The following is a 10,875-nucleotide window of genomic DNA, read 5'->3' as shown; positions in this document are numbered from 1 at the left end:
TTAGCTAGCAAGAGAATGTAGGTGTTTGATTAGGTGATTTTGGGCAAGAAATGGGGATTTGGGGAAAAATCAATCGTAATCAGGGTAGATGTTAGACGGAAATGAGGGGTTAAAACAAATTAGAAATGGAAACTGAAGTAAAAAGGAGTTAAGTATAGAAAGACTCCCGTCCACTGTTCATTTCACTCGATCGAGTGATTTTAAGTCACTCGATCGAGGTCTTTCTTTTTCCTATTGATCGATCGAGTAAGGACCTCGTCGATCGACCTCTTCCTCTGTGGTCTTCCTCGATCGAGTAACCAAAGATACTCGATCGAACCATCTTTCACTCGATCGAGTACATAAGTACTCGATCAAGGACTTCCTCGTGTATATTTCCTTGAATTTCTACCGTTTCTTCCTCGAAATGCGTGCATTTCCCCAAACCTGCGTAAAACAAATCCCAAAATACCAAATATACAGAACACAGTCTATAGTCTTAGTCTTACGTTTAAAAAGAAATTGTCTAACTAATTGTCCTAATAAAAACGTAATAAAATAAACTAATTCAAAGGAAATTCAAAACTTGTCTATTACACTTTGTTACACGGGGCATTTCCCCGTTTAATTCCCACACCACCGTCGCAGCCCCTTCGTGGGCTTCTCGATTGGAGGACGTCACTTCGCAATACGACCGTCCTCTTTGACTTCCACGAGCTCGAATTTCTGAGAGGAGGAGGAATATAATTCCAATCCACGTAGGTGTGAACTGTCTTTGTTCTCGCCCCTCTGTCATCTTCCTTGGCATCCTTTGCTCCAGGTTGATTGATAATGGTCTTACCACGTCCTTTGACAGCTCCTTTCTTGCCTTCATCTGTACCTGCAGTAAGGGAAACAGACGGATCTTCCTCCTTTTTGCTCTCAGTATGAGGCGGAGGGTTAGCAACAATAGCAATATTCTCCAAAATTGGAGTGTCAAAACTGGGGTCAACAGAAGAGAGGGCATTGCAAGGCTGAGCCTGCATGGGAGCCCTCCGGAATTGGGACTGACGAAAAGTCAATTCCTCATCCCCTACCTGGAAGGTCAAAGTCTTCCCCCCGACATCTATCACTGCACGGGCAGTGGACAAAAATGGTCTCCCTAAAATGATAGGGGTATGCACATCTTCTGGGATATCAAGGACGACAAAGTCAACGGGAATAAAGAATTTCCCGATCCTAACAGGTACGTCTTCCGCTACACCTAGTGGCCGTGATAGACTACGGTCGGCCATCTGGACAGTCATATTGGTGCAACTCAGCTTGGTCACACCAAGTCTCTTAGCTAGAGACAAAGGTAAAACACTTACGCTAGCGCCTAAATCGCATAGCGCATTATCAATCAACTGCATTCCTATGTGACATGGAATCGAAAAACGCCTGTCTCGATTGCTTAGTGGGTAACTTATTTTGAGACAAGGGTGACCCCATCTCAGTCAAAGCTACAGTCTCGTTATCATTAATGGTCCTCTTACGTGCTAAAATATCTTTCATAAATCGTAAATAAGAGGGTACCTTCATAAGCAACTCAGTGAACGGTACAGAAACTTCCAAACTCTTCAACAGTTCAACAAATTTGCTAAATTGTTGATTAATCCTGGTATTCTGCAGCCGCCTCGGGAAGGGAACAGTAATTGGAATTTCAAGTCCCTTATTTCTCGCCTCCAAAGTGTCTTCCGGAGCAAGTTCGGTGTCCTTTGGGCGCTTCTTACCTCTCGAACGAGGCCTTTCTGGTACTTCATCGCTTAAACGAGCACTAGCAGGCTCTCGAATAAGCTTCCCGTCAACAATATCAGACGATCGAACAATGGGTCCACTCGATCGACCGGTTTCTTCATCAACTTTAGTCGATCGAGCAGCAGTACCACTCGATCGACCTTCTTCAGCTTCCAGGTCACTCGATCGAGTAGAGTGACTACTCGATCGAGGGCTTTCCTCACCAATTCTACTCGATCGAACTGGTTCAAAGACTGACTTGATCGATCGAGCAACTGCTTCGTCGTGAGTCCCTTCTTCTTACCAGAACACTGTTCATTATCAGTTTCAGCAGCTTCCAGGTCTGATTTCTTCATTTCTGGTCCTTCATAAGAGAGACCGCTTCTCAACTCTATCAAATGTACCGTCTCATTCGGATTTTTGTCATTTTGAGTCGGTAAATGACCGGGCTTCCTTGAAGATTGGTTTTCACCAATCTAGCAACTTGGGTCTCAAGTGCCTTGAATGCCGTGTCCTTTTGCTGTAACTGCTTCGCAATGGACTGCATCATGGTCTTTAACTCTCCCATCTCACTCACCCCACTAGATGACGAGGCACCTTGGTTAGGAGGATTGAAAGACGGAGGCTTCTGGTAGCCTTGTTGCTTCTGGTGTGGCGGAATGTAAGGCTGCTGCTGCTGATTTGGAGGAGCGGTGGGGTTGAGTATGTTGTTCTGATTACTCCACCTCAGATTGGGGTGGATGTTTGACTCGTAATGAGCGTTGTTTTGCCTGTAATGTTGGAAGGCAGCACATTGCTCATAAGGGTAGGACAAGATTCCAGAGACATGTCCTTCTACCCCACACCTCGTACAGACGAAAGGACCGTCTGTCATAGCATTAACCTGGTACATCCCTGGCTTGAAAGTTCCCCTAGTTCATACTTGTCGAACCTAGCAGTAAGGGCTTCTAATGCGGCCACTGAAGATGACTCAGCAGCTCTCCTTTGATTTCCCCTCGAGTTCCCGTATTCGGCCCCCGTGAGTGGCCAAATCGTCGATGATTTTCCATCCTTTCGTCGGCCCCAAGTTGTCAGAAAATCGACCGTTGGCTGCCGCATCAAGTATAGCTCTCTGATCATCATATAAACCATTGTAAAAATGGTTACATAGACTCCATTTCTCGAAACCGTGATGCGGTATGGTCCGCACCAATTTCTTAAAACGAAGCCATGCCTCATGGAAATTCTCGTCGGGCCCTTGTTTGAAGCTAGTTATCTGGGCTCTGATGGCTATGGTTCTCGAAGCAGAGAAATACTTTTTGTAGAATGCCAATGCTAGCGAATTCCAATCCGTTATGCCGTGAGCAGCTCGGTCCAAATCCCTGTACCACTCCCTTGCGGATCGCGGAGTGAGAAGATGAACATAGTCTCTTTAATCGATCACCGTGACACCGGCGGGAGGAGGTATGGAGCAGCAGTAATCAATGAAAGTCTCCATATCTTTGCCGCATCTTCTTTCGCACTCCCCCGAACTGGTTTTTCTCTACCATGCTGATATAAGACGGCTTCGGTTCGAACTTTCTGGCATCTCCCGGCAGTTCGAACCCTTTATAAAGATTGTCGGCTGTAGGCTCGGAGTGACTAGCAATGGTTGCTTCTTCGGCCATTTCTGGTTCTTCTGGAAAAGTGATAGACTCAAGTGAGTAGTCGGAAACTGGAGAAGACGGTGGGTTGTCTTCGAAAAGCTCGTTCTCGTAAAAATTGCCGCGAGAACTGGGCTCTTCCTGTTGCTCTCGAAATAGCCTCCTCTTTGCGCGACAGGATCTCTCAATCTCGGGATCAAAAGGTAGCAGTGGACCACCTTGCGACCTGCGCATAAGACAAAACTACAAACAAGATGTGAGAACAGTTTAAGGAACGATGTTCCTTAAACTAAAAGGAATTAAAAATAAAAACAGCTAGTAATTGGAACAATTGCCTCCCCGGCAACGGCGCCAAAATTTGACACGCCTGTCGTTGACCTGTCAAAAATAAAACCTAACGGTCTCACTAAATATGTAGTAGAGGCAGTCGAGTATCGAATCCTTAGGGAGGTAAGGCAACTACAGCTGTCTATCTTTAATCCTAAGGTAACAATGGGGTTGATTGAATTTTTGGTTCTAAACTACGGAGTAAAAGGAAGAGAAATAAAGGCAGAGCAGTAAACAAGAAAATGATTTAACTATCAATAAGAGGGAGACATGCCGGGAACTCGGTTCACTACGGTAATTTAACAACTCAAAGAAAGAAATGACTCGGACGAACTAATGCGAGACGGATATTAGAAGGTCCTTTCGGTCCACTTCCCACCCTAAAATACCACTAACTTAACTTTCGTCCTCATTAGGGCAGTCTCATCGTTTATAGCGGCCTATTTAATCCAATCTTTCGATCCAGGACTAATTGTAGCCGGTTTAATGGGTGACATAGAAGCGTGCACTCAACTAGGTCGGTGATTACAGTTATATTGCTATAGTGACAGAGTCTCTTAGTCAATTCGTCTAATTCATTCACTACGTCGTCATTATCCTACCGCAGATCCCCTAATCCCAACATGAGGGGGTTTAGCTACTCATATTCATAACTAATCTAACAAAGACATAAGATTCCAAAGAATGAGACATGATGATATAATAATAAAAAGCAATGATTAACAAATTAGGGCAAGGGAAATAAGAGCAATAACAAGAATTGAAACAATAAATGAAGGTTAATTATTATTAAGAAAAGGAGGAGATTACAATCTGAGCAATCCGGCGTAAAGAACGACGAAATCCGAGTGCAATAATCCCAAGGCGAAGCAACGTAAAAGTAACAGTAGGTTTTTAGTGCTAGTGAAAAAGATAGTCTAAGAGTAAAAGTTAATTCCAGATCAAAAAGGAGATATCCTAATTAACCTAGTAATACTTGGTTAAATAGGAAAAGTCTAAGTGTTTATTGCGGAATAAACCAAACACGGCTAATTAAAGCCCACAGCGTCAAAAAGTCTCTCGATCGAGTAGATTAGACTACTCGATCGACCATCAGCTCAGGGGAACTCCTCGATCGACCAGCATGGTTCTCGATCGAGGACTTGAACAAGGGCAGCGTACTCGATCGAGTGAGGAACAACTCGATCGAGTCTTGAAAGCTTGGGACCTCTCGATCGTCCCATAAACAGCTCGATAGACCACCAGTCAACTCGATAGACCACTTGGGTCTTCAATTCAGCTCACGTCTTCACCAAAATGCCTCGTAAAGCGTGCAACGACTCTTCAAGTACAACATCTCACTCTGGAATGGTCCTGTCTCCTCTAAATGCATGCAAAAGGGCAGAAAAGAGCGTGGTTCCGCTACTTTCGCGATTATCCCTACAAAAAGGACAAAATACAACAAAGTAGCCAATTCGGGGCAAAATACTATAAAAACAGTATATAAATGCATGGAAATACGTGCTGAAATAGGCCAAAAAGACCGTACACTAGGCACGTATCACAACCCAACCCATTATTTGAAGCATTCGTATACACCTCAAAGTTCTCACTCCCTTCAGGCAATGCTAAGATTAGAGCTGTGGTTAAACGCTCCTTTAATGTTTGGAACGTCGTCTCACAACTTTCATCCCAGCGAAACCTGTTCTCTTTCCTTATCAAAGCTATCATAGGTCTAGCAATCTTGGAGAAATCTTTCACGAACCGTCGATAATATCCTGCTAAACCCAAGAAACTCCTGATCTCAGCTACATTCTTTGGTGCTTCCTACTTGGTAACTGCCTCAATCTTTGCCGGATCCACATCTACCCCTTTCTTTGAAATCAGATGCAATAAAATAGTATGCCAATACGAATAATCCAATCCAATAAAACAATAGTAATTTACGCATCCATTCAATCCCACAAAAGAAAACGAGTTGAGTAGTTATCCGACCTGGCAAGCAAATACTCCAATTACGCAATTCGAATAATACCAATCCAATTAACAAAGCCTCTCACAACTCCGTCACCTAATAAAATAGTTGAAAACCGTGTTACACCACCCCCACTTAACCCGTGTAAAAACCCATCACCAACACCCTAAACAACCCACGGCACACCACCACCTCATCCCCCACCGTGACCAACACACATGTCCCAAAATCCGAGCCCTAGCGACGATCACCACAACCTTTACCAATTTACCGAAAACCCGACAACAACAACCACCGCATACAAAGCACCTCGCCAACATCACCACAGCCACCACTACCACCTCTGGACACTACCGTTGACACCTCTATCCCACGGTGACTCCAGGGGTGGTCCCCTTTCCCCGGTACAGCCACCAATACGGCCACGGTTTCCGTCTTAAGATGGTGACATCCTTCCCCTATTTTCCTCTGTCTACGCTCAACTGCGGCCACTACCTACGCAAACCACCACTCCCGACCACCCTATAGCCACCATTAGACTCGTCCTACCACCACGAGTACAACCATAACTGATTCGAGTCTAAGTCGAGTCACAGTAGGGGTTAATTTGTGCTTTATTCGAATTCAACCACCATAAAACCACCCACGAAAACCCACCTGAAACAACCCTCTACCATCGGTCAAAGGTGGTCAAATAAGGTCAACAGTGGTCTCTCGTGATCCACGGTCACAACTATGGTCACGGTTCATCCTACGATGGTCTAATTTACGAGTTATAGCATAGCAAAGAGTATACATGAGACGGTCTTACCTTGAGTTAATTAGCGAAGTAGTCTCGTGAATATCCAATATCGATCCCAATTCTCTCCCCTTTGTGAATTCTTTAGATTTATTATGAATAATATGGTGTATGGTTTCAACTATTTATATAGGTAGGTTTAAGCTTATAAGAAATTAATTAGGAAATATGTAATTTACCATAATATTAATATTATACACTTATATTATTATTATTAGTATTACTAGTATTACTATTATAATTATAACATAATTATCGAGTATTATTATTCTATAAATTATCGTATTTTGTTATTTCTCAATTGTCATCCCGACTCATTGTTCTATTATTTTTATTAATTATTTCCATCTAACAGCATAATCCGCAATTATTATAATTATTAAATATAACTAATCAATATAATTTATAAAATATAATTAAAATACGGGGTATTACATCAATCCTTAGAAATGCGCATTCGGAGTGACATCTGGCAAACTCCTGGGATATGTTGTTAGCCAACGAGGAAAAGAAATAGACCCTTCAAAGATCAAAGCTCTAATCGAAATGCCGCAACCTCAAAAAGAGAAAGAAGTTAGGGGATTCCTAGGCAAGGTACAATACATAAGTCGATTCATATCGAAGCTCACCATGATCTGCGAACCTATCTTCAAGAAGTTAAAGAAAACAGATCACACTATGTGGGATGATGACTGTCAAAAGGATTTCAACCGAATCAAGGAAATACTAGCCAAACCGCCAGTGCTCATGCCACCTCAACAAGATCAACCTCTTTGTTTATATCTCACGGTAACTGAAACGGCCATGGGCGCCATGCTAGCTCAAACCGTAGGAAAAGAAGAAATGGCTATCTACTACCTTAGTAAGAAGTTCTTGGAGTACGAGTGCAAATACACGCCACTCGAGAAGACATGCCTCACTCTTGTGTGGGCAACGAAGAAGCTACGTCATTACATGCTTAGCTACTCCGTCAAAATATTCTCCAAAATGGATCATGTCAAATACCTCTTCGAGAAACCCGTCCTCAACGGACGTTTAGCAAGATGGACTTTGATGCTCTCAGAGTTCGATCTCAAGTATGTGCCTCTGAAAGTCATAAAGGGGCGCGCCGTTGCCGAATTCTTCGCAGAAAATCCCATCAATGATACACAAACGATAGACACCTGGTCATTTCCGGATGAGGATATACTCCAAACGGATGTAGACTCCTGGGATCTCTATTTTGATGGAGCATCGAAATTAAGAGGATTTGGAATAGGAGTGTTGCTCATTTCTCCTGAAGGCGAGCATACACCAATCTCTGTCAAACTCGACTTCGAGGTGACAAATAACACTGCAGAATACGAAGCATGTCTCATTGGATTGCAAGCGGCAGTAAGTTTAGGCATCAAGAATCTTCGAGTACATGGGGATTCCTCTTTGATTATCAATCAAATTACGGGATCTTGTGAAATCCGAAGCGAAAGCTTGGCACCTTATCAAGCCAGAATAGACCAAGTAGCCCAATTCTTCGATCAAGTGACCTACTTACATCTACCTCGGGAAGAAAATCAATTTGTAGATGCTCTTACAAAACTCGCATCTTTGATTAATATGCCGGATAACATGGTAGAAATGCCTTTATGCATCGAACGACGATCAGAGCCAGCTTATGTGCACCAAATCACCGATGAAGAGGAAATTACGGAGGAACCTTGGTTCCAAACAATCCTAAACTTCAAACTCAATGGCACATACCCACCGGAAATGGACAAAAGGGGACAACGCGCTATCCGCTTGCTAGCTTCCCAATACGTTCTCATGCAAGGAGAGCTATACAAAAGAACACCTCTTGGTGTAATCCTACGTTGTCTTGATCATTCACAGGCAGGGAAAGTGATGGAAGAAGTCCATGATGGAGAATGTGGCCCTCACATGAGCGGACCCATGATGGCTAAGAAAATCACACGCTTAGGGTATTATTGGACCACGATGGAATCTGATTGCATCAAATATGTAAGACATTGCCATAATTGCCAAATCTTCGGGAATGTGCAACATGTCCCTCCTTCATTGCTCTACACCATGACATCTCCCTGGCCATTTTCTGCTTGGGGAATTGACATCATCGGCAAGATCACTCCAGCCGGAACAGGAGGTCACTGTTTCATCCTAGTAGCAATCGACTATTTCACCAAGTGGGTAGAAGCGGCTTCCTACACTAGTCTTACAGCCAAGAACGTGGCAAAGTTCATACAAACCAACATTATCTGTCGATATGGTTGCCCACATGAGATCATCAGTGACAATGGATCACATTTCCAAGCTGAGATTGAACAATTGCTAGCCAAGTACAAAATCAAGCATCACCACTCCTCGCCATATAGACCACAAACCAATGGCGCAGTAGAAGCAGCAAACAAAAACGTTGTCATGATTCTAAAGAAAATGATTGACAACTATAGAGATTGGCCAAGCAAGATACCCTTCGCTTTATGGGGATACCGTACATCCGTTAGGACGTCCACTGGGGCTACTCCTTTCTATTTGACCTACGGCATGGAAGTCGTACAACCAGTCGAGCTAGAAATACCATCCTTGCGTATTTTACTCGAAAGTCAAATCCCAGAAGCCGAGTGGAAGATGGATAGATATGAAGAACTCATCCTCCTGGATGAACGAAGGTTACGTGCATTACATAATGTGCAAACATATCAGGCATGTATCAAACGAGCCTTCAACAAAAGGGTTAAGCCAAGGAACATTAAGGAAGGAGACTTGGTCCTTAAATCAATTAGGGCTCTTCTACCTGTCGATGCACGAGGAAAATTCAAACCCAATTGGGCCAGGCCATTCCTAGTCAAGTCCATACTACCAGGGGGTGCGGTTACGATCACAGACTTAGACGGGAACAAATTTGCCAACCCAACAAACCTTGACCAATTAAAACGTTACTATGCCTAGAATAGGAGCAAAAATGAGCCTCGCGTAACCTCACATGTCGCTCTTATAGCACGAAATAAATGGCCCCTGGCCAAGCTGAATCAAGCTAATGTCATCTTGCTCTTGCACTTTGACAATTTGTCATTCTCATATCATCAAATAAACTAAGTTGCATTTTCGGAGTAAGTAAAGCTCATGCTTATTTTCTAAGTTCATTACAAGCTCTTGCTTAGAACAATTATTCTTTTACATTTACTCGAACTACGCGCAAGGGTTTGATTTCATTTTTTAATGAATACGTAGGCAATCCTTTACGGGATACAACCTATTTAATCATTTTAAATGTAAATAGAAGGACATTTGCGAATGCATTTGAAATTCAACAAGAATAATGAAAAGAAAATCATAACGGTTTCATAACCAATTAACCTTTTTATTTCATTTCTAATAATAGTATGTTACATAATAAAATCATAATAAAAAATAAATAGGCTAGGATTCAACCCCACCTTCTTATTACAATAATAATAATAAAGACTTAGGCTACTCTTCTATCTTCCCTTTGCCTTTGTCATTTCTATCATACTTCTTGTCCCGACCTCGAGTCGGACGCTCTTGCGCCACTTCGGACCTAATCACCAATGGTCTCTCTCGTGGTCTTGCTTTGCCATTCTTGTCAACCACTATCTCGACGGCAGGAGAAGTCTTCGGTTTCTTCGAAGGATGAAAAACTCCAAACCCGGCTTCTTCCTCTCCCTCAGTCAGATGCTTCTCCTTCTCCTTTTCCACCTCACGAACCTTGTAGTCGACAAGTTCACGTTTCCTCAATCTCTCGCGCTCCTCCGGAGTAGCAGCTTTCCTCCACCGCAGATAGGAGTCTGACACCCATAGAGCACTAATAGAAGAATTCAAGAACCCAAATGTTCCGCTGAGCCCATTTGATGGCCCATTCTATTCGACTCTCAGTAGTAAGCGCCACGGCAGTCTGCGGGACCGTGTCAAGCTTCGGAATCATCTACTTCAATCCAACCTGCCTCATCAACCTCTCCAGGAAAATGCATATCATAAACTCCAGACCGGGAATGCGAACAGATCGGGTAGGATCCAAAGAAGATACTCCAGTGACAGATTTGAGATGCCACCATGGAACGATCCATCTAATTAAGGTGTCGTCTTCAATCTTCAATTTGTTTTCCCAGTAATTGAAAACTCGAGTAAAGTCCACCATGTAGAGCCTGGTCCTCATTGCAATTGAGCGAGCATGATAAGCAGGAACATTAACTGGGGGCTCGATCAATCGAAGACGCTCCATAAGCCAGACCTACCAAAAGCGGGTATTAGAAACAAAAAAAAAACGGAAACAAAAAAAACCGAAAAAAGAGAAAAAAGAGAAAGAGTTCTTTTTACTTTCAAAATAATGGGACTTCCCAAGTAAGGAAGGTCGCGATTAGCTTTCCTGTTATCCAAGCCCAATAGGATCTCTCCTAAACACATACAAGCTGGGCTCCTGCGCAGCT

This window comes from Silene latifolia, chromosome 9, assembly GCF_048544455.1.
Source record: "Silene latifolia isolate original U9 population chromosome 9, ASM4854445v1, whole genome shotgun sequence".
Lineage (NCBI taxonomy): Eukaryota > Viridiplantae > Streptophyta > Magnoliopsida > Caryophyllales > Caryophyllaceae > Silene > Silene latifolia.
Note: the sequence above shows the minus strand (reverse complement) of the source record.